The sequence below is a fragment of the Hypanus sabinus genome, chromosome 1 (genome assembly GCF_030144855.1).
Source record: "Hypanus sabinus isolate sHypSab1 chromosome 1, sHypSab1.hap1, whole genome shotgun sequence".
NCBI classification, from domain to species: Eukaryota; Metazoa; Chordata; class Chondrichthyes; order Myliobatiformes; family Dasyatidae; genus Hypanus; species Hypanus sabinus.
Window position 1 is genome coordinate 145,105,646 of NC_082706.1, and position 20,050 is coordinate 145,125,695.

At 42.9% G+C, this 20,050-nt stretch overlaps 1 protein-coding gene across 4 annotated transcripts in view; it reads left to right on the top strand.

Annotated features, from left to right (window-relative positions):
- LOC132398608 (anion exchange protein 2-like) overlaps positions 1 to 20,050 on the top strand; it is a 247,827-nt gene that overhangs the window by 93,765 nt on the left and 134,012 nt on the right. Inside the window, exon 1 of one of the 4 annotated variants that reach the window (XM_059978289.1) lies at positions 15,649 to 15,764. The exons of 2 other annotated variants lie outside the window; for them this stretch is intronic. The gene's annotated coding sequence lies outside the window, so the exon portion shown is untranslated. Of the gene's footprint in view, positions 1 to 15,648; positions 15,765 to 16,149; positions 16,409 to 20,050 lie in introns of those variants that run through there. One more of the 4 variants, XM_059978269.1, reaches the window with a different exon arrangement.

Below are 20,050 nucleotides of genomic sequence, written 5' to 3' on the forward strand. Positions count from 1 at the left end.
ATTAAGGAAGGAACAGCTACTCTACTGGATGCATTCTCTCATTTCCACTTCTCTATCTCTCCACTCCATTTCTGTTTCTATCTCTCTCTCTCGATCTGTCTGCCCCCATCTCTCTGTCAATCTCTGTCCCCTCTCTTGATCTGACTGCCCCCCCTCGAGCTGTCTACCCTCCGCTCTCTTGAGCTGTCTGCCCCCATCTCTCTCTGTCAATCTGTCTGTCCCCTCTCTCTCTCTCGATCTGTCTGCCCCCCCTCGATCCATCTGCCCCCATCTCTCTCTCTCTCTTGATCTGTCTGCCTCCCTCTCTCTCTCTCTCTCTCTCTCTCTCTCTCAATCTCAATCTGTCTGCCCCCCCTCTCTCTCAAAATCTGTCTTTCCCTCTCTCTCTATAAATCTGTCTGCCCCCTCTCTCTCTCGATCTGTCTGCCTCTCTTGCCATGCCTCCTCTCTCTTACCCCCTCCCCCCCTCTCTCTCCCCCTCCCCAGAACATTTTTGTTTGCCAGGCAACTGGTGGAAGCATTGTGTGAGAGAGTTGTATGCAGTGTTAATAGGAGATGGAAGGTCCCTTTTTGCAAAGCCCAGTGACTCTGTTGGGATGGAAGGTCCCTTTTTGCAAAGCCCAGTGACTCTGTTAGGTTTGAAGACTGAGCTTGGAAGTTTTTGATTTCTGGTGAGGATTCACATCTCTGCCATTGGGTAGTTCAGATTGTCTTGTAACTGTGATACTGCTGTCACTGCTGGCTGAAGTCCAGAGGGTGAAGCTTCCAGTGTTATGTCCCCAGAGCAACTTGAGGAGATCATTGGCTTTGAATCATCTTGTTGCAGTGTAATTATGGAAGGCTCAATGCTCTTGTTATCCCATTGTATTCAGCCCCGGGGAATCTGCCAGCCCTTCTTTAAATGTGCATCTCATACTGTGATGTTGTGTGGATGTTAGATAGCAAGCTATTGATTCATCCTCTGCCCTGTGCTTACCCCGTGGGAGGATTGGTGGACTGGAAATACTGCATCCTTGCTTGAGCAGCAGTTTCATTGATGAGTCACGCAGTATGAAATCAGGCCATTTGGCCCAACTACTCAACGCACTTTTTTCCCACTTTAGTATGTTAAAACAGAGAAAGTATTCTTTTAAATGGGAAGAGATTGAGAAATGTTCAAAGAAGCCTAATTGTCCTTGTACACAAGTTATCAGAAGCCACCATGTGGGTGAAGCAAGTGATTAGGAAGACAAAGAATGTGTGGACCCAGCAACTATATATCAATCGTTTCACCTTTCCCAACCTGCAGGAGAGCTAATGGAGTTAATAATTATACAAACTAACTGCTGTTTGGACTCTGCAGTAATGAAAGAAAGCTAGAATGGATTTGTTAAAAACAAATGGTTCGATTGATGGGAAGCAAGATTAGGATACTTGCCCAGAACATGTACCTAGAGCATGGCTGATCTCAAACACAGCACCATTTTGCTGCATTACTTTTGATTCCATCTATTTCCTTAATTCCCAGAAATCTCTTTCTTCTGTTTTGAATAATCCCTGTGACTGAGCACCACAGTGCTCCGATTTACCTCTTTTGGTGTAAAGACTTAATTTCATAAGTTAGCGTGCTTTACACCCTGGTTCGAAGAAATATTGTCTCCTTTCTATACACATTATATGGTTATATACATTATATATAGTTAAATGACCATTAACTTGATTAGACTTGACTTGACCCGGTCCTAAATGATCTACCCCCTGTTCTGGCACTGAACCCTTGTTCACTATTCCTCAGCCAACAGAAACCTCACTACACCCAGCTTATAAAGTTATGTGAGAATTTTAATGAGTTTTGATAAAATCTCCTCTCATTCTACTGAACATTAGTGAATAGAGTCCCAGTCTACACGAGCTCTCCTCATAAGGAAATGCACCATCTCTTTTTCCGATAACAAGACTACACACATTGCACCCAGGCTCCTCTCACAAATAACTACAAGAGGACCGCTTCTAAGAAAGGACATCATGCTCTTTGTTTTCCTAATTGCTTGCTTCATTTGCATGTTGGCATCCAGTGTCTTGTGTACAGGGACAATTAGGTATTTTTGATCATTGACATTTCCCAATCTTCCAATTTAAAACAATAGCCTGCTTCTCTTATTCCTGCACCCACATGGAACACCACGTTTTTCCTCGTTATATTGCACTTGTCTTATTCCAGTCACTTAGTGTTTATATTATTGTATCATCTTTGTATTGTCCACATGCCCACAAGCCCACCTGTTTTTGTAAATTTAGAAAATGATAGAATTAGAATTGGTTTATCTTGTCACATGCTCCGAAATACCAAAATACGGTGAAAAGCTTGTCTTGCATACATTCAGATCAATTCATTACAGTGTGTAGCTGTCAAACAAGGTAAAATAATAACAGAATACTGAATAAGATGTACCAACTACAGAAAAAGTGCAATGCAGGTGGACAATAAGATACAAGATCATAATTTATGTAGACTGTGAGGGTCAAGAGTCCATTTTATTGTACTAGGAAACCATTCGATAGTCTCATTACAGCGGTGTAGAAGCTGTCCTTAAGCTTGACGGTATGTGCTTTCATGATTTTGTATCTTCTGCCTATGGAAGAGGGAAAGAAGAGAATGTCCAGAGTGGGTGGAGTTTTGGATTATGCTGGTTGCTTTACTGAGGCAGTGAGAAATATAGATAGAATGTTTAGATGTAGAGGGGAGGCTAGTTTTCAACTTACTGCAGTTTCTTGTGGTCATGTGCAGAGCAGTTACCATACCAAACTGCATTTTGGTGCTTCTACAGTGCATTGATTAAAAATAGGTACTGAGCAAAGGGGGTTGAATACTTAACATTTCAGTTTTGAATTTTTAGTTTTTCATGCTTTATAGTAGATAAGTCTTTGTTAGCTTTGCACAATATGATAGAGCAATACTTGCCCATTCCTTCTTTGCAAAATTGCCCAAGCTATGTCAGGTTTGTTGGAGAATGCCAGTGGACAGGATTCTTAAGAACTTGCCAGAAATGTTCAGTCGGGTTAAGGTGAGGGTTCTGACAGGGCCACTCAAGGATATCAACTTTCTTAATTTGAAGCCACTCCATAGTTGCTCAGGCATTGGGTCGTTATCCTGCCAAAAGACGAACTTCCTCCCCAGTATAAGCTTTCCAGCAGAGGATAGCAGGTTTTTATCCAGGATATTTCTGTATTTAGCAGCATTCATTTTCCCATCAATCCTCCCTGGATTTCCTGTCCCTGATGCTGAAAAACATCCCTGTAGCATACCAGTAGGGATGGTATTATCTGGCTGATGTGCAACATTAGATTTATGCCACATGTACCACTTCGTATTGAAGTCAAAAAGTTCCACTTTTATCTCATCTGACCACAAGACCTACTTGCACATCTTTACAGTATCTTTTAACTGATCTTTGCAAAGAATTTACGGGCAAGGGTGTACTTTTTATTTAGCCAGGGCTTCTTCCTTGCCACTCTTATTTCTTGCACCTTTTGGTGCAAGGCCTCAGAGATTGTGGAGCCATGAACTTCATCTCCTGTTGCAGACACTGACTTCTACAGCTCACTCAGAGTGACTGTTGGCACCACAGTAGCCTTTCTTACAAGTGCTATTCTTCTCTAGTAACTAAGTTTAGAGGGGCAACCTGAACTAGGCATCATGGCTGTGGTTTCATATTATTCCAATTTTTCATGATGGACTTTACTGCGCTCCGAGGTATGTTTGGTGCCTTTGAGATGGTCTTGTACCCTTCCCCAGATTTGTACTTAATTATCTTTTCTCTTACTTGTCTTGAATGCTCTATTGTCTTCATTTTGGTTTGGTCTGCTGAAAATCTAACATACTGTTGGACCTCAGAGAGGAGGGGTATTTATTCTTATGAATTCATTGAAAACAGGTGATCCAACAATTTTCTACATCAACAATTTGGGTGAGTTGGTGAGGTAATATACAGTATTGCACTTGAAAGTTAGCATAGTAACTACAAAGGGGATGAATGCTTTTTCAGCCTCATAATTTTGGTTTTTAATTTTTAGTAAATTGTTGACTAATTATGATTTTTTCTTTTGTTTTGTTCTGATGCACAATGTTTTGTAGATTAGCTCAAAAATCCTACTTCAATGTATTTGAAATTCAGAAGAGAAGACAGTAAAATGTCAGAATAGTTGTGGGGGACTGAAAACTTTTTCAAAGCACTGTATAGAGGATTGCAGTATTCAAGAGGCAGCTTGCCAAAATCTCAAGGGCATTTAGAGCTGGGCACAAAATAACAACCACATTATGAAAACTGAACAGGAAAATATGCATAGGCATTTGATGGTGGCAGTGCAGGTTGGGATAATGATTACAATAGCATTTGGGATTCTGAGATTTATAAACAATTTCCTAGCAATACAACATATGGAAGATGTATTGAACTTTCATGTGTATATGAAGTTCGACCACATCTGATTCTCCCCATCATGTTATAGGAAGGATGGAAGAGACAATTTGATAATCCAGTGCAGCTAAGAAGATATCTGTCCATCTGTCCTTTATCTGGGTCAAAGTGTCTGTTATAACTGGAGTAAAAGTTAGACAAATCTTGTGCATTTGAAAGGTTGGCTCAGTTTTGTGAGCATCTTTGTATTTTCACTGTTCAATTATGTCCATCTGTCTTGGCAAATCATGGCTGCACTGTGTAATGTGCATTAGAAGCTTTACAGCAACCTCTGAGCTACAATATTGGCACATTGATGATTAGTGAATTCCAAGTAAAAAATTAATTCTGGGAAAAAGATGGAGGGGGAAATTTAATTGCAGCCACTGGGGTGGTGGTGGGGGGGATTAATTTAGATCAGAATCAGGTTTAATATAACCTGCATTGTGAAATTTGTTAACTTTATGGCAGCAGTACTATATATGATAAATAAAGGAAATATGAAATATATGATAAATAAAGGAAAAAAAGACTTACAGTAAGTACATGTATGTATTAAATAGTTAAGTTAAAAATAAGTAATGCAAAAAAACAGGTATTCAAAAAGTAGCAAGTTAGTGTTCATGGGGGTCAATGTCCATTTAGAATTCAAGGGAAGAAACTTCTCGAATTGCTGAGTGTGTGATTCCAGGCTTCTGTAGCTCCTTCCTGACAGTAACAAAGAGAAGATTGACATGGTGGTTGGCACAGACATGGTTGGCTGAAGACCCTGTTCCTGTGCTGGATGTTATATGGATTGGATGATGAGCATCTTATGATGTCAGAAATGAAGTGACTGCAGAGATTATAGATATCCTGGTAGTGCTTTTCCAAAATTCCCTAGATTCTAGAAAGGTCCCTACAGGTTGAAAATCTAGAATTGGAATCCCCTTTTTGTCCCTTCATATGGTCCGTATTGCTCCATTTCCTGCTTTTTCCAGTGTCTGTCTAATTGCCTCATTAACATTGCTGGTGTTTTTGCTTCAACGACCTCCCATGTGAAACCTACTTCTATGTGAAACCCGAAAGGTTTAATCCAGTTAGTTAGCCTAATATCTATCACTAACAGAGTCATACAACAATAGAACATATGTGCAGGCCTTTCAGCACAACCAGTCCATGATGACAACAGTGCCCGCCCAGCTCGTTCCAGTTTCCTATTTGGCCCATATCCCTCCATGTACTTGTCCAAGTGCTTCTTAAATGTTACTGCTGTACATGCTCCAACCACTTCCTCTGGCAGCTCACTCCATAATACTCACCAGTTTCTGCTATTAAAAAAGTACTCTTCAGGTCCCTTTTAAATCATTTCCTTTTCATCCTAAATATTTGCAGATTATAACACTGTAGTGGTCCACATCTCAAATGTAAGTTGGAGTACATAAAGGAGATGGAGCTTAGTAACATGGTAACACACAAAAAATATTGGAAGAACTCAGCAGGTCAGGCAGCATGTATGGAGAGGAATAAGGGCAGAGACCCTTCGTGAGGACTTTTAGGGTGAGAGGAGAAAAGTTTAAAGATGATTTACGAGGTGTATTTTTCACTTAAAGTATTAGGTATATGGAAGTGGTGGTGCAAGCAAGTAATGGTGTGATATGGACCATGTGCAGGTGAATGGGATGTACTGAGTCCTGATGGTCTCTGACTGTATTTTTCTCCAGAGATGTTGCCTGAGTTCCTGCAGCATTTTGTATGTCTTGCTCTGGATTTCCACCATCTGCAGAATCCGTTGTATTTATGATTAGTTACATGGTGTCATGATACAATCTTTCTCTCAATGTCAGTAATACAAAAGTTCTGGTTATTGACTTCAGGAAGGGGGGCAGTCCACATACTCCTGTCTACATCAGAGGTTAGAGGGTTGACAACTTCAAGTTCCTAGGAGTGAACCTCCTTTCTTAGTTCAGCCACTGAGATGCCATGGCCAAGAAAGTTCACTAACACCTCTATTTCCTCAGGAGGCTAAAAAATTTGATGTCTCCATCAGCTCTTATCACTTTTTATCAATGCATCCTATCTGGATTCATAACCAATTGGCATGGCATCTGCTCTGCTTTTAACCAAAAGAAATAGCAGAGTTGTTGACATAACTCAGCATATCATGGAAATCAACCAGCCTTCCATGGACTTTTCACTACCTCAGTAAAGCAGCCAGCAATTTCAAAGACCACATCTACCCTAGACCCTTTTCACTTTTCCCCTCTTTCTTCAGGCAGAAGATGCAAAAGCTTGAAAGCATGTACCACCAGGCTCAAGGACAACTTCTACCCCACTGCTGTAAGAATATTGAAAGAATCCTTAGATTAAGACAGACAGACTCTTGACCTCACAATCTACCTCATTATGATCTTGAGCAACACACATAAAATGTTGGAGGATCTCAGCAGGTCAGACAGCATCTATGGAGGAGGAAGAAACGGTCAACATTTCAGGCTCTTCACCTTGTTCTTGATCTTGCACCTTATCGTTACTTTCACTACAATTTCTGTATAGATGTTACACTTTATTCTGGATTGTTATTGTTTTACATTGTTTTCCCCCAATGCACTGTGTAATAGTTTGATCTGTATGAATGGTACGCAAAACAAGCTTTTCACTCTATCTTGGTACATGTAACAATAGTAAAACAATTCCATTTCCAGACTATGTCCCCGAACTACCCTATCCTGATAGGACTGTTACCATCCACTTACTTTATGCCAGTCATAATTTTAAGCATTATTTCAGAGTCACCCTCATTCTCCTTTGTTTCAAGGAATAAAGTTCTAGATGAGCCAACCTCTCCTTTCAACTCAGACCCTCTAGTACAGGCAACATCCTTGTAAATCTCTTCGCCACTCTTTCCAATTTAATCACATCTTTCTTCTAAAAGACACCAAAACTGAATACAGGGTTGTCCTCTGAAATGTGGGAATCCATTATTAAGGAAATAGGAACAGGACATTTAGAAAAGCATGATACAGAGAAACAAAACAGTACAGTAATCAAACAGTAAAACAAAACATGTTTGATAGATGCATTGAAGTTGTTTGATGCGGTAATAAGATTGGTGGTCAATGAGGGGTGTGTAGTTATATATTTCCATTTGACTGAGAACGCCACATGAAAGGCTGCTACACAGAGCAAAAGCTCTTGGTGTTGGAGTGGTATTACTGGGATTGATGGTTACCTTGAAAGGAGAGTCAGGATGCAAGGATCATTATCAGATTGGCAAGCTGCAACTAGTGGGGTGCCACAGAGATCAGTGGTGCAGCTTCATGCATTTACATCCATATTGGCTGTCATGGTAACGTAGCAATTAGTGTAACACTATTATAGCTCGGTGCATTTCAGAGTTTGGAGTTTAATTCCGATGCCGTCTGTAAGGAGTCTGTACATCCCCTTCGTGGACTGTTCTGGTTTCCCCGCTCAGTCCAAAGACGTACCAGGTAGGTTAATTGGTTATTGTAAATTGTCCCATGATTAGGTTAGAGTTAATTGGTTTTGTCAGGGGTTGCTGGGTTGGTATGGCTCAAAGGGCCAGAAGGACCTATTCTCCGTTGTATTGCTATATAAATAAATAAATGTTAGTGACTGAAAAAATCAAGGGTGGAATATATTCTAGCCAGATACAATGGAGCATAGATAAGGTGAATGGTCATAGTCTTTTTTTCTCAGGGTAGGGGAACCTAAAACTAAAGGGCATTGGTTTAAGAGGGGAAAGGGAGAAAATTTTATAGGAACCTGAAGGATAAGTTTCAGAAGGTAGTGGGTATATGGACTGAGATGTCAGGAGATGGTAGAAACAGGTACATAGAACGTAGAACATAGAATAGTAAAGCACAGTGCAGGCCCTTTGGCCCACAATGTTGTGCCGACCCTTAAACCCCGCCTCCCATATATCCCCCCACCTTAAATTCCTCCATATACCTGTCTAGTAGTCTGTTAAATTTCACTAGTGTATCTGCCTCCACCACTGACTCAGGCAGTGCATTCCACGCACCAACCACTGAGTAAAATCCCATCCTCTAATATCGCCCTTGAACTTCCCACCCCTTGCCTTAAAGCCATGTACTGAGCAGTGGTGCCCTGGGGAAGAGGTGCTGGCTGTCCACTCTATCTATTCCTCTTAATATCTTGTATGCCTCTATCATGTCTCCTCTCATCCTCCTTCTCTCCAAAGAGTAAAGCCCTAGTTCCCTTAATCTCCGATCATAATACATAATCTCTAAACCAGACAGCATCCTGGTAAATTTTTTCTGTACCCTTTCCAGTGCTTCCACATCCTTCCTTTAGTGAGGCGACCAGAACTGGATACAGTACTCCAAGTGTGGCCTAACCAGAGTTTTATAGAGCTGCATCATTACCCCGTGACTCTTAAACTCTATTCCTCGACCTATGAAAGCTAACACTCCATAAGCTTTCTTAACTACCCTATAAACCTGTGAGGCAACTTTCAGGGATCTGTGGACATGTACCCCCAGATCTCTCTGATCCTTCACACTTCCAAGTATCCTACCATTTACTTTGTACTCTGCCTTGGAGTTTGTCCTTCCAAAGTGTACAACCTCACGCTTCTCTGGGTTGAACTCCATCTGCCACTTCTCAGCCCACTTCTGTATCCTATCAATGTCTCTCTTGCAACCTTTGACAATCCTCCACAACTCCACCAACCTTTGTGTGGTCTGCAAACTTGCCAACCTCACCCTTCTACCCCCACATCCAGGTCGTTAATAAAAATCACAAAAGTAGAGGTCCCAGAACAGATCCTTGTGGGACACCACTAGTCACAACCCTCCAATCTGAATGTACTCCCTCCACCACAACCCTCTGCCTTCTGCAGGCAAGCCAATTCTGAATCCACCTGGCCAAACCTCCCTGGATCCCATGCCTCCTGATTTTCTGAATAAGCCCACCATGTGGAACCTTGTCAGATGCCTTACTAAAATCCATGTAGATCACATCCACTGCACTACCCTCATCTATATGCCTGGTCACCTCCTCAAGGAGACAACGTTTGCCTCCCTCCAATCCTCCAGTACCATTCCTGTGGACAACAAGGACATAAAGATCCTAGCCAAAGGCTCAGCGATCTCTTCCCTCGCCTTGTGGAACAGCCTGGGGAATATTCCGTCAGGCCCCGGGGACTTAGCCATCCTAATGTATTTTAGCAACTCCAACACCACCTCTCCCTTAATAGCAACATGCTCCAGAACATCAACCTCACTCATATTGTCCTCACCATCAAGTTCCCTGTCATTGCTGAATACCGAAGAGAAATATTCATTGAGGGCCTCGCTCACTTCCAGGCGCATCTTCCTACCTTTATCTCTAATCGATCCTACCTTCACTCCTGTCATCTTTTTGTTCTTCACGTAATTGAAGAATGCCTTGGGGTTTTCCTTTACCCTACTTGCCAAGGCCATCTCATGCCTCCTTGCTCTCCTCAGCCCTTTCTTAAGCTCCTTTCTTGCTACCCTATATTCCTCGATAGACCCATCTGATCCTTGCTTCCTAAACCTCATGTATGCTGCCTTCCACCTGACTAGATTTACCACTTCACCCGTGGTTCCTTCACCCTACCATTCTTTATCTTCCTCACCGGGACAAATTTATCCCTAACATCCTACAAGAGATCCCTAAGTATCGACCACATGTCCATAGTACATTTCCCTGCAAAAACATCATCCCAATTCAAGCCCACAAGTTCTAGCCTTATAGCCTCATAATTTGCCCTTCCCCAATTAAAATTTTTTCCTGTCCTCTCTGATTCTGTCTTTTTCCGTGATAATGCTAAAGGTCAGGGAGTGGTGATCACTGTCCCCCAGATGCTCACCCACTGAGAGATCTGTGACCTGACCTGGTTCGTTACCTAATACTAGATCTAGTATGGCATTCCCCCTAGTCCGCCTGTCAACATACTGTGACAAGAATCTGTCCTGGACACACTTAACAAACTCTGCCCCGTTCAAACCATTGGAATTAAATCAGGTGCCAATCAATATTAGGGAAGTTAAAGTCACCCATGATAACAACCCTGTTATTTTTGCGCCCTTCCAAAATCTGCCTCCCAATCTGCTTCTTGGTATCTCTGCTGCTGCCAGGTGGCCTATAGAATACTCCCAATAGAGTAACTGCTCCCTTCCTCTTCCTGACTTACACCCATACTGACTCAAAAGAGGATCCTGCTACATTAACCACCCTTTCTGTAGCTGTAATAGTATCCCTGACCAGTAATGCCACCCCTCTGCCCCTTTCCCCCCTCTCTATCCCTTTTAAAGCACTGAAATCCAGGAATATTGAGAATCCACTCCTGCCCTGGTACCAGCCAAGTCTCTGTAATGGCCACTACATCATAATTCCATGTATGTATCCAAGCTCTCAGTTCATCACCTTTGTTCCTGATGTTTCTTGCATCAATAACATTTATAGGGTACATGGATAGGAAGGGGTTAGAGTGATACAGATCAAATGCAGGCAAGTGGGGTTAGCTGAGGAAGGCATCTTGGTCAGTAAGGATGAGTTGGGCTGAAAAGCCTTTTTCTCTGCAGTACAACCTCCTGAAGGTTCCCGAAGCTGCTCTTAAGTCAGTCTCAGAGGCTGAAATCACAAGATCATCAGCGGCTGTGGGTGTTCGTGAAGGTGCCACCATATTTTGACAGTCAAAGTGAGTATAAAAGGCATTGAGCTGATCTGGGAGCGAAACCTTGTTGTTACCTTTGTCACTTGTTTTCACTTTGTAGGAGGTGATAGCATTTAAGCCCTGCCACTGCTATTAATCATCCTTCAGTGATTCAAGTTTAGTTTGGAATTACCAATTCTCATGTGAGATGGCTTTCCGCAGGTCAAATGTGGACCCTTTGTATTTAACTTGGTCGTCAGACCTGAGCGCCGTTGTTCTGGACTTCAGCAGATTGAGGATCTCTTGGTTCATTCAGGCTTTCTGGATGGCGAAGACTCTGAATGATTTTGTGGAGACACACTCATACATGACTGTATTTATAAAGGCTATGACAACCGTAGCTTATTTGATCAGATCCTCTGAATCCTTGAAAATGGCCCAGTCTACTGACTTGAAGCAATCCCGTAGCTGCTCCTCTGCCTCTCGTGACTACTACTTTGTTGTTCTCATCTCAGGAGTCTTGCTCTTTAGCCTCTGCCTATATGCAGGTAGAAGGAGGACAGCTAGATGATCATATTTCCCAAAATGACAAACTTCCATAGATTTGTGGTTCAGAGTATACTGACTAGTTGCATTGCAGCCTGGTATGGAAACATCATTACCCTTGAACAGAAAAACATGCAAAAAATAGTGGATATGGACCAGTTCATTGTGGTTAAAGCCCTCCCCACTTTGAGCATATCTACATGGAGCACAGTCGTAGGAAAACAGCATGCATCATCGAGGATCCCCACCACCCAGGCCATGCTCTGTTCTCACTGCTGCCATCTGGAAGGAGGGAGAAGAGCCTCAGGATTCACATCACCAGGTTCAGAAACTCTTATTATCCCTCAGCCATCAGGCTCTTGAACCAGAGGGGATAACTTCACTCACCCCAACACTGAACTGTTCCTGCAACCTATAGATTCACTTTCAAGAATTCTTGTTATGTTCTCTATACAGCTTCCCCCCGCTATCCGAAAGTAGAGCAAGTATGAAAGTATGAAAGTATGAAACCTTTTGTAAGCGAAGAAGCAATTACCATTAATTTATATGGAAAAAATTTTTGAGCATTCCCAGACTCAAAAAATAACCAACCAAATAGCTCATAAAACCTAAAATAACACTAACATATAGTAAAAGCAGGAATGATATGTTAAATACTGAACCTATATAAAGTAGAAATAATGTATGTGACAGTGTAGTTTCACTTACCAGAATTGGGAAGATTCAGCCAAAAGCTGATTCGTAGGAAAAAAAAATTGGCTCGTACACACATGTGCACACACCTGCCTGTGCAAGGCTTCATGGTCATAGTAGTTTTTTGGGGGTAAAAAACAAGTGTAAAGTGGACATCTTTTTTTGTAAAAGAGAAAATCCTCTTCAGATTTCATTCGGTTAGCGAAAACAGGTACTAATGTAGGTCTTTCGTAAAATGTGAAGTGGCGTAAAGCAAACTTCTGTAAAGCAGGGGACACCTGTATTTTCAAGCTTATTTATTTATTTGTCTTGTTTTATTTGCACGTTTTGTTGTCTTTTGCACATTGGTTATTTATCTATCTCATGGGCAGTCTTACATTGATTCCATTATGTTTCTTTGTATTTACTGTGAATAAATCTTGGAGTGGTATATGTAACCTATATGTACTTTAATAATAAATTTACTTTGAACATTGAACTTTGATTTGCTGATGATATCAAAATTGGTGATTAACTAGCTGTGATGAGCCTGTGATGAAACAAAGATAGATTAAGAGAGTGAGCCAAAATTTGGCAGAGGGAATTATCTGGATCCATTTGCTGAATGTTATCTCCTCTCTGCCACAACAAGAGAAAAGTATTCTCAACTCCGTGCTGTCAGTACAAAATGAGCTGTTAGAGAAAGGGATGGTGTATCTGGGGAAAAGTACTAAAGGAACACTTGAACTTGCATTTTGTTCTGTAGCAAATGAAATGTTATCTAACCTGTGTTATACATAATTTCAAGTATTGGATGGTGGAGTATGGAGGCAGTTTTACTTTGTACAGCTGTCATGTCTCTGCCTCAGATGTGTGTGACTGGATGCTACAGTAAAATCTTTATTCTGCAGCCACCCTGTGTTGTCCCTGCCTGGAACTATATGATGGAACTGTGCAGAGAGTGTTACTATGGATTTACCTTTGTAACAGCCTGTAGACGCCGGAGGCTGAATAGCCCACTGCCAGTCCTGTATCTGACATGTATACCATTTTGACAATCGCGGAAGGCATCATTCAGCATAGCAGAGAAGACCATGCTAAAGAGAGTAGGGGCAAGAATGCATCCTTGCTTCACACTGTTTGTCACTGGGAAGGCTTCTGACTCGTCACCATCATCCGAAACTTTCACCATCATGCCATCGTGGAACTGCCGAACAATCGTGATGAACCTGCTAGGGCAGCCAGACTTCTCCATTATCTTCCATAAGCCATCTCTGCTGACCGTATCAAATGCCTTGGTCAGATTGACGAAGGTCATAAAGAGGTCGCTGTGCTGTTCTTGACATTTTTCCTGGAGTTGGCGTGCAGCAAATATCATGTCGACAGTTCCACACTCTGCATGGAAGCCGCACTGGCTTTCTGGGAGGAGACCTTGCTCAAGATGTTGGCTGTTACAAAGGTGAAGGAGACAGTCATCAGAGACCTCTTATTTGCTGATGATTGCGCCCTAAACGCCAGCACAGAGCAGAAGATGCAGCGAGAAATGGACTGCTTCTCACGAGCCTGTGACAACTTTGGACTTACAATCAGCACCAAAAAGACCGAAGTTATGTACCAGCCCGCACCTGGAAAGCCCTACCAGGGACCACATATCACAGTAAAGGAGCAGAAGCTACTGGCAATCGACAGCTTTACTTATCTGGGCAGTACTCTATCACGAATGGTGAACATAGATGCAGAGATCAGCAACAGAATTGCCAAAGCCAGTGCCACCTTTGGGAGACTCCGTGAGAACGTATGGGAGCGGAGAGGACTCGGCCTTACCACCAAGCTAAAGGTCTACCGAGCAGTGGTTCTCACCACCCTCCTCTATGCCAGCGAGACCTGGACTGTCTACAGCAGACACGCTAAACAGCTCAACCACTTCCACTTGAGCTGCCTCCGCAGACTTCTCCACATACGATGGCAGGACCAAGTCCCAGACACCGAGGTCCTGGCTAGCACCCACAGCGTCTACACCCTCCTACAGAAAGCCCAAGCCAGGTGGGCTGGCCATGTCGTCAGGATGTCTGACAGTCGACTACCAAAACAGCTGCTGTATGGAGAGCTGAGCCAGGGCAAGTGCTCAGTTGGAGAGCAGAAGAAACGTTTCAAAGACTGCCTCAAAGTGTCCCTCAAAGACCTCAACATCAATCCCAGTAGCTTGGAATTGCTTGCTCTGGATCGCCCAACCTGGTGGAGCAGGACCACTAAAGGAGCGCATGCAGCAGAAATCAGACGCACCACAGAGGCTCAGAGGAAACGCGCCGCGCACAAGGCTCGAACTACCTCCACTTCCACTGCAGCACCTACCCTCATGTGTCCCACATGTGGGCGAGCTTTCAGGGCCCAGATTGGCATCACCAGTCACCTCCGGACCCACAGTCACAAACCCTCCATCTGACAGAAGACGTGGTCGTCTTCGACTCTGAAGGACGAACAACAACAAAACACTCTGGATTTAACCTAGGAATTTTTAGCATTAGTAATTGTTTGCTATTGGAAGATTTTCAATTCTGAAGTAGAGAACAAGAATATCATGGTGAAATTGCTGGACTGGTATTGTTCCAGTGACAGGAATCAAAATCCCTTAAGTCATCGAAGTCTGCTAGTTTGTATATCAGGATCAGATTTATTATCACTTACATATGGTATGAGATTTGTTATTTTGGTGGCAGCGGTGCAGTGCAGACATTTAAAAACAGTAAATTATAGAAATAAATGGTGCAAACAAAGGGATTGTACAGAAGTGTTCATGGATTCATGGACCTTTCAGAAATCTGATGAGAGAGGGAAAAAGCTGTAACTAAAATGTTGATTGTGAGTCTTCAGGCTCCTGTACCCTCCTCTCTGATTGTTATAATGAAAAGATCTCACCTACAAAATGGCCTAGTTGGCTATTTAATACTGGAGAGCAATTAATGATTGCAATAAATCCTGGCCAAGCCACGATTCTCGTGCCACAGATGATAATAAAACAAGCTAATGGCCTTCACTTTGAGCATAAATTGTGCAACAAAAAGGTTATCTCTGTGGGTGCACAGCTGTTAAAAGTTTTAAAATTAGATTGATCAGTGATCAATGTATTGGTGTACCTTGTAGCTTGGACAGTAGCACTGTGCCAAGCTCCTTATGAGCTTCTGCCTTTCGAGAGGTCGTTGAAGGGCTGGGGTAAGTGTATACTTCCCCATGTCTCCAGGATATAGAAATACATTAACCTTGACCGTCTCCTTGAGTCCCGATAGGTTGCACTGTCAGTGCTGGGAGAGAATTAGTGGCGACAAAACAGCAGGGACAGATTTTCATGTTGCAAGTCACTCTCCACTTTAAGCAGTTGACCTCAGTTGAAGTGTTGCCGTAATAAGAGTTACATTTCCTTCAGGCTGTACGGTTTTAAACCTGGTCCAGATGTGAGCAAGATCTTGTTTGTGAGTAGGTCTCTGAGGGCTCTCTTTTTTTTCACTGGTTCGTTCTTTACAAGGGGTGGGTGCCTGTTTCCTAGCTCATCACTCACGAGCTGCCTGGTTGAAAAAGAGAGTGTGTGTGAGAGGGAGTGTGGACGTTTTGTGTGCAGATCACTTGTTGTGACCAAGAGTGCCCTGCACTCCCCTTTAGGATGAACTTGGTTTCTTGTGGGTGAGCTCTGCCTCTGAGAAACCGCTCTCTTTCCTCCCCATCCCCCGTTGCTGCTGTAACCCTGGCGGCAAAATCAGGGACCAAAGGAAGGTTGTGTTGGGAAGGGGGAGGGGAGTGTGCCAATCACAGTCAGCAGTGTTGCAATTTCCTCTGCTGGCTAAAGTTGGTGTAAAACTTTGCTGACAACGATGAAAAGCCATGGCTCTGTGCTCTGCTCATTCATGTGAGACTGGTGAAAGCAGGTCAGAACTCTGCTTGGAACCTGCACTGTCTCAGTAATTGCGGACGTCGGGGAACTGCTGTGGACTCTTGCTCTCCTCTCCTCAAAGTATATTCCAAATACAAGGAAGTATGTCTGAAGGCCAGAGCCTTGTGTAAACCGTTACACTGGAGGCTGTGACTTTCTCTCAGTAACCGAGAGGGAGAGAAATTGCAGGTAAAAGGTGCTGGTGGGGGATGGGGGTAGGTGAGGATGGGAGGAAGTCTGTAGTTCTGTGATCACCCTGTCCTATTGTGGATCTGGCAGAGTCTTCTGGGCCAGGACAGCAAGTGGGTGCCAATGGCTCAGCACTGAGAGTTCCAAATGGTGCTGGGACATGATCTGTGCTGCTGCTTGTGTAGTGTTTTGTCTGTGTGTGTGTGTGTGTGTTTCTCTCTCTCTCCCCCCCTTCTAATTGTATATAAAGTGCTCATGTGTGTTAAGTTTTGCATGTTCCTATGTGTAATATTTATTGTCATGCATTGGCCCAAATATAAACAACGAGCAAATGTACTTGTGCATAATGTGTGTGTGTAAAAAAATGCAAGCCTGTGTCTCTTTAAAACATATTTGATGCTCATATATGCTTCTGCAAGATCTCATATCTATGTGCTGCAGTGTGATATGGGTCTGTGCTTGTTGTGGGTGGGTGTGTTTGTATAAGATCATCACACACTACTGTATTTCTATGCGTAGTGCTTGCTACGTTGTTCTTTGGCATGTGCTTCTGTGAAGTGTTTGCACATATCCCTACATATGTATTTAATTTGCTTACTTGTGTGCTGATGTCAACCACACTTGAAAGTGCTTGTACTCCTGACAGCCCCTAGGGATGGATGAAGACACAGGAGAGCTTGCTGGCTGGCTGGTACTCCCTGTTCCCACTGCATCAAGAGTGGGGTTAGCACGTTTTGTTTTCTGGGTTCCTAGCCTCCAGCCTGGCTGAGAGATGCTACTCAGAATTCAAGAAATGAAAGTGGGCACCTTGTGGGAGTAGTGACTATAAGTTTACAGGTAGTTAGGGAGAGGGGTATGGCTGGTTGTTAAGTTAAAGTCTTGAAAGGACCTGGTGGAAGCAGATGCCTGCCATGTCTTGGACAGAGCCACTTTATTAGATAAACCTGCTCATTTATGAAAATATCTAATCAGCCAATCGTGTGGCAGCAACTCAGTGATAAAAACATGCAGACATGGCCAAAAGGTTCAGTTGTTGTTCAGACCAAACATCAGAATGGAAAGAAATGTGATCTAAGTGACTTTGACCTTGGAATGATTTTTGGTGCCAGAGCGGCTGGTTTGACTATCTCAAAATTGCTAATCTCCTGGGATTTTCAAGCACCTCAGTGTCCAGCATTTACAGAGAATGGTGTGAAAAACAAAACAAAAATACAGTGAGTGGCAGTTATGTGGTGAAACTGCCTTGTTAATGAGAGCTATCAGAGGAGAAAGACTTCACTGGTTCAAGCTCGCAGTAAGGTGACGTTAACTCAAGTAACCATGTATTACAACAGTGGTGTGCCAAAAAGCATCTCTGAACACACAACATTTCAAACCTTGAAATAGATGGGCTACAGCAGCAGAAGACCACAAACATAGGTACAGAAATACACTCCATGGTCACATTATTAGATACCTCCTGTACGTGATAAAGTTGTGGCCACTATGTATAGTTTGCTGCAAGCAGGTGTCACAGGTAGACAGAGTAGTGAAGAAGGTGTTTATCGTTCAGGGTACTGAGAATAGCAGTTGGAACGTTATGTTGTGATTCTGTAAAATGTTGGCAAGACTGCACTTGGAATGCTGTATAGAGTTTTGGTCGCCCTGTTTTAGGATAAACATCATTAAACTGGAGAGTATGTAGCGAACATTACAAGGATTCTGTCAAGAGTGGAGGGCGTGAATATTAGGCAGATGTGGGGCAGGCTAGGACTTTATTCCTTGAACATAGGAGAATGAGGGGAGACCTTACAGGGTGTATGAGATCATGAGGTGCATTGAAAGGGTGAACGTTTGCAGTCTTTTTCCCAGAGAAGGGGAACTAGAAACTTGAGGCTTCGGTTTTAAGAAGAGGGGTGAGATTTAAGGGACTTAATGGGTCACTACTATTTCACACAGAGTGTGATGCATGCATGGAACAAACTGCCAGAGGAAGTGGTTGAGACAGGCACAATAATAACGTTTGAAAGCATTTGTAAAAGTTTATGGATAGGAGGTGCTTCAGGGAATATGTGCTGAATGCAGCACATGGGACTAGCTTGGTGGGCACCATGGTTGTCTTGGCTAAGTTGGGTAGAAACTATAAGGGCAAAATGGAGCCATGAAGTGTCCCCAGGGCTAGATGAGATTTAAGCCAGGTTGCAATGGAAAGGAAGGGAAGAGATAACAGGTATGACAGCATTCCTTGCATCCTTGTTAGCTCCAGGTGAGATGCTAGAACACTAGAGATAGCTAATGTTGTTTCTTATCTATAAGAAGGACAGCAGGGATAAGCCAGGTAACTACAGGCCAGTAAGCCTTATGTAGGTGATAGGGAAATTATTGGAGAAGATTCAAAGGGACAGATTTCCATGCATTTGGAAAGGCAGGGCTGATCAGCGATGGAAAATCTGTCTCACTGTTATGTTTTTTTTTGAGGATGTAACTGAACAGATTGGTGGGAGGGAAATAGATGTTGTTTACACTTTGTTAGTAAGGCCTATGACAAGGCCCCTCATGGTAGACTGTTCTGGTAGATTAAGGGACATGGAATCCAAAACCTACTTGCTGACGGGGAAGAGGTATCTGAAGTTATATGAGATATAGATATGGTATAGAGTCAGAATTGTTTCTCCCCTGCTGGGGCTATCAAAGACTGATTTAACTTGAAGGGAGGAAGTTTTAAAAGGGATTGAGGAAAAGGTTTGAGAGTTGCTGGTACTGGGAGCTTGTTGCCAGAGGAAGTAGAATCAGATACAATCACCCCATCTAAGAGACATTCAGATAGGCACTTTTGAATAGGCAAGGCATGGAAGGATATGCACCCAGTGCAGGCTAATGGAGTTAGTGTAGTCAGCATGGACAGAGTGAGCTGAACGGCCCATCTCTATGCTGTAGATGCAGACCCACTGCCCACTTCTCAAAGTTTTGTGTCATTATCTCAAACATTTTATCTTGAAGTATCACAGCATTCAGCTCAGTAACTGAGGTATTCCATAGCAACTAGGCTACATAGAGGGATTCAGGAATTCGAGCTTATTTGCTTTGACCTGGTTGGGTTGAACTTTCTAAGGTTATTAACAAGAACTGCAGCAGCTGAATTGTTGAGTATTGCGAAATAAGCAGCAGGGCATGGGCTGACATCTCCAATTGCTTGTGCTCTTCTCAGGGAACTGTTTGCATAATATTTAGCTAGCAGTGGGGGCACTTGGAACTTGAGCCAAGAGAACTCATTAGTGGAATTTGGTTGAGTCGTGAGGTGCTATATCCTCATTAAATGCTTGCATAGCGATCACTGAATCTAGTAGAACAGAAATCATAACAGAGACCTCGGCTGGTCAGTCTGAACAATCCACTCTGGTGTTCATCCTCCATCTGAGCTTGTATCCACTTTGTTCCTTGCTGTTCATCATTGACAATGTCTCTGCTCTGATCACTATCCAACAGTGAGTTCCACAGGTTTAATGCCTTTTATTTAGCTTTTACTTATTTGTTACATGTACATCGAGACATAATGAAATGTGTTGTTTGCGTCTGCGACCAACACAGTCCAGGGATGTGCTGGGTGCGTCCCTCAAGTGTCTCCATGATTTCTGCCACCAATATAGCATGCCCACAACCGTA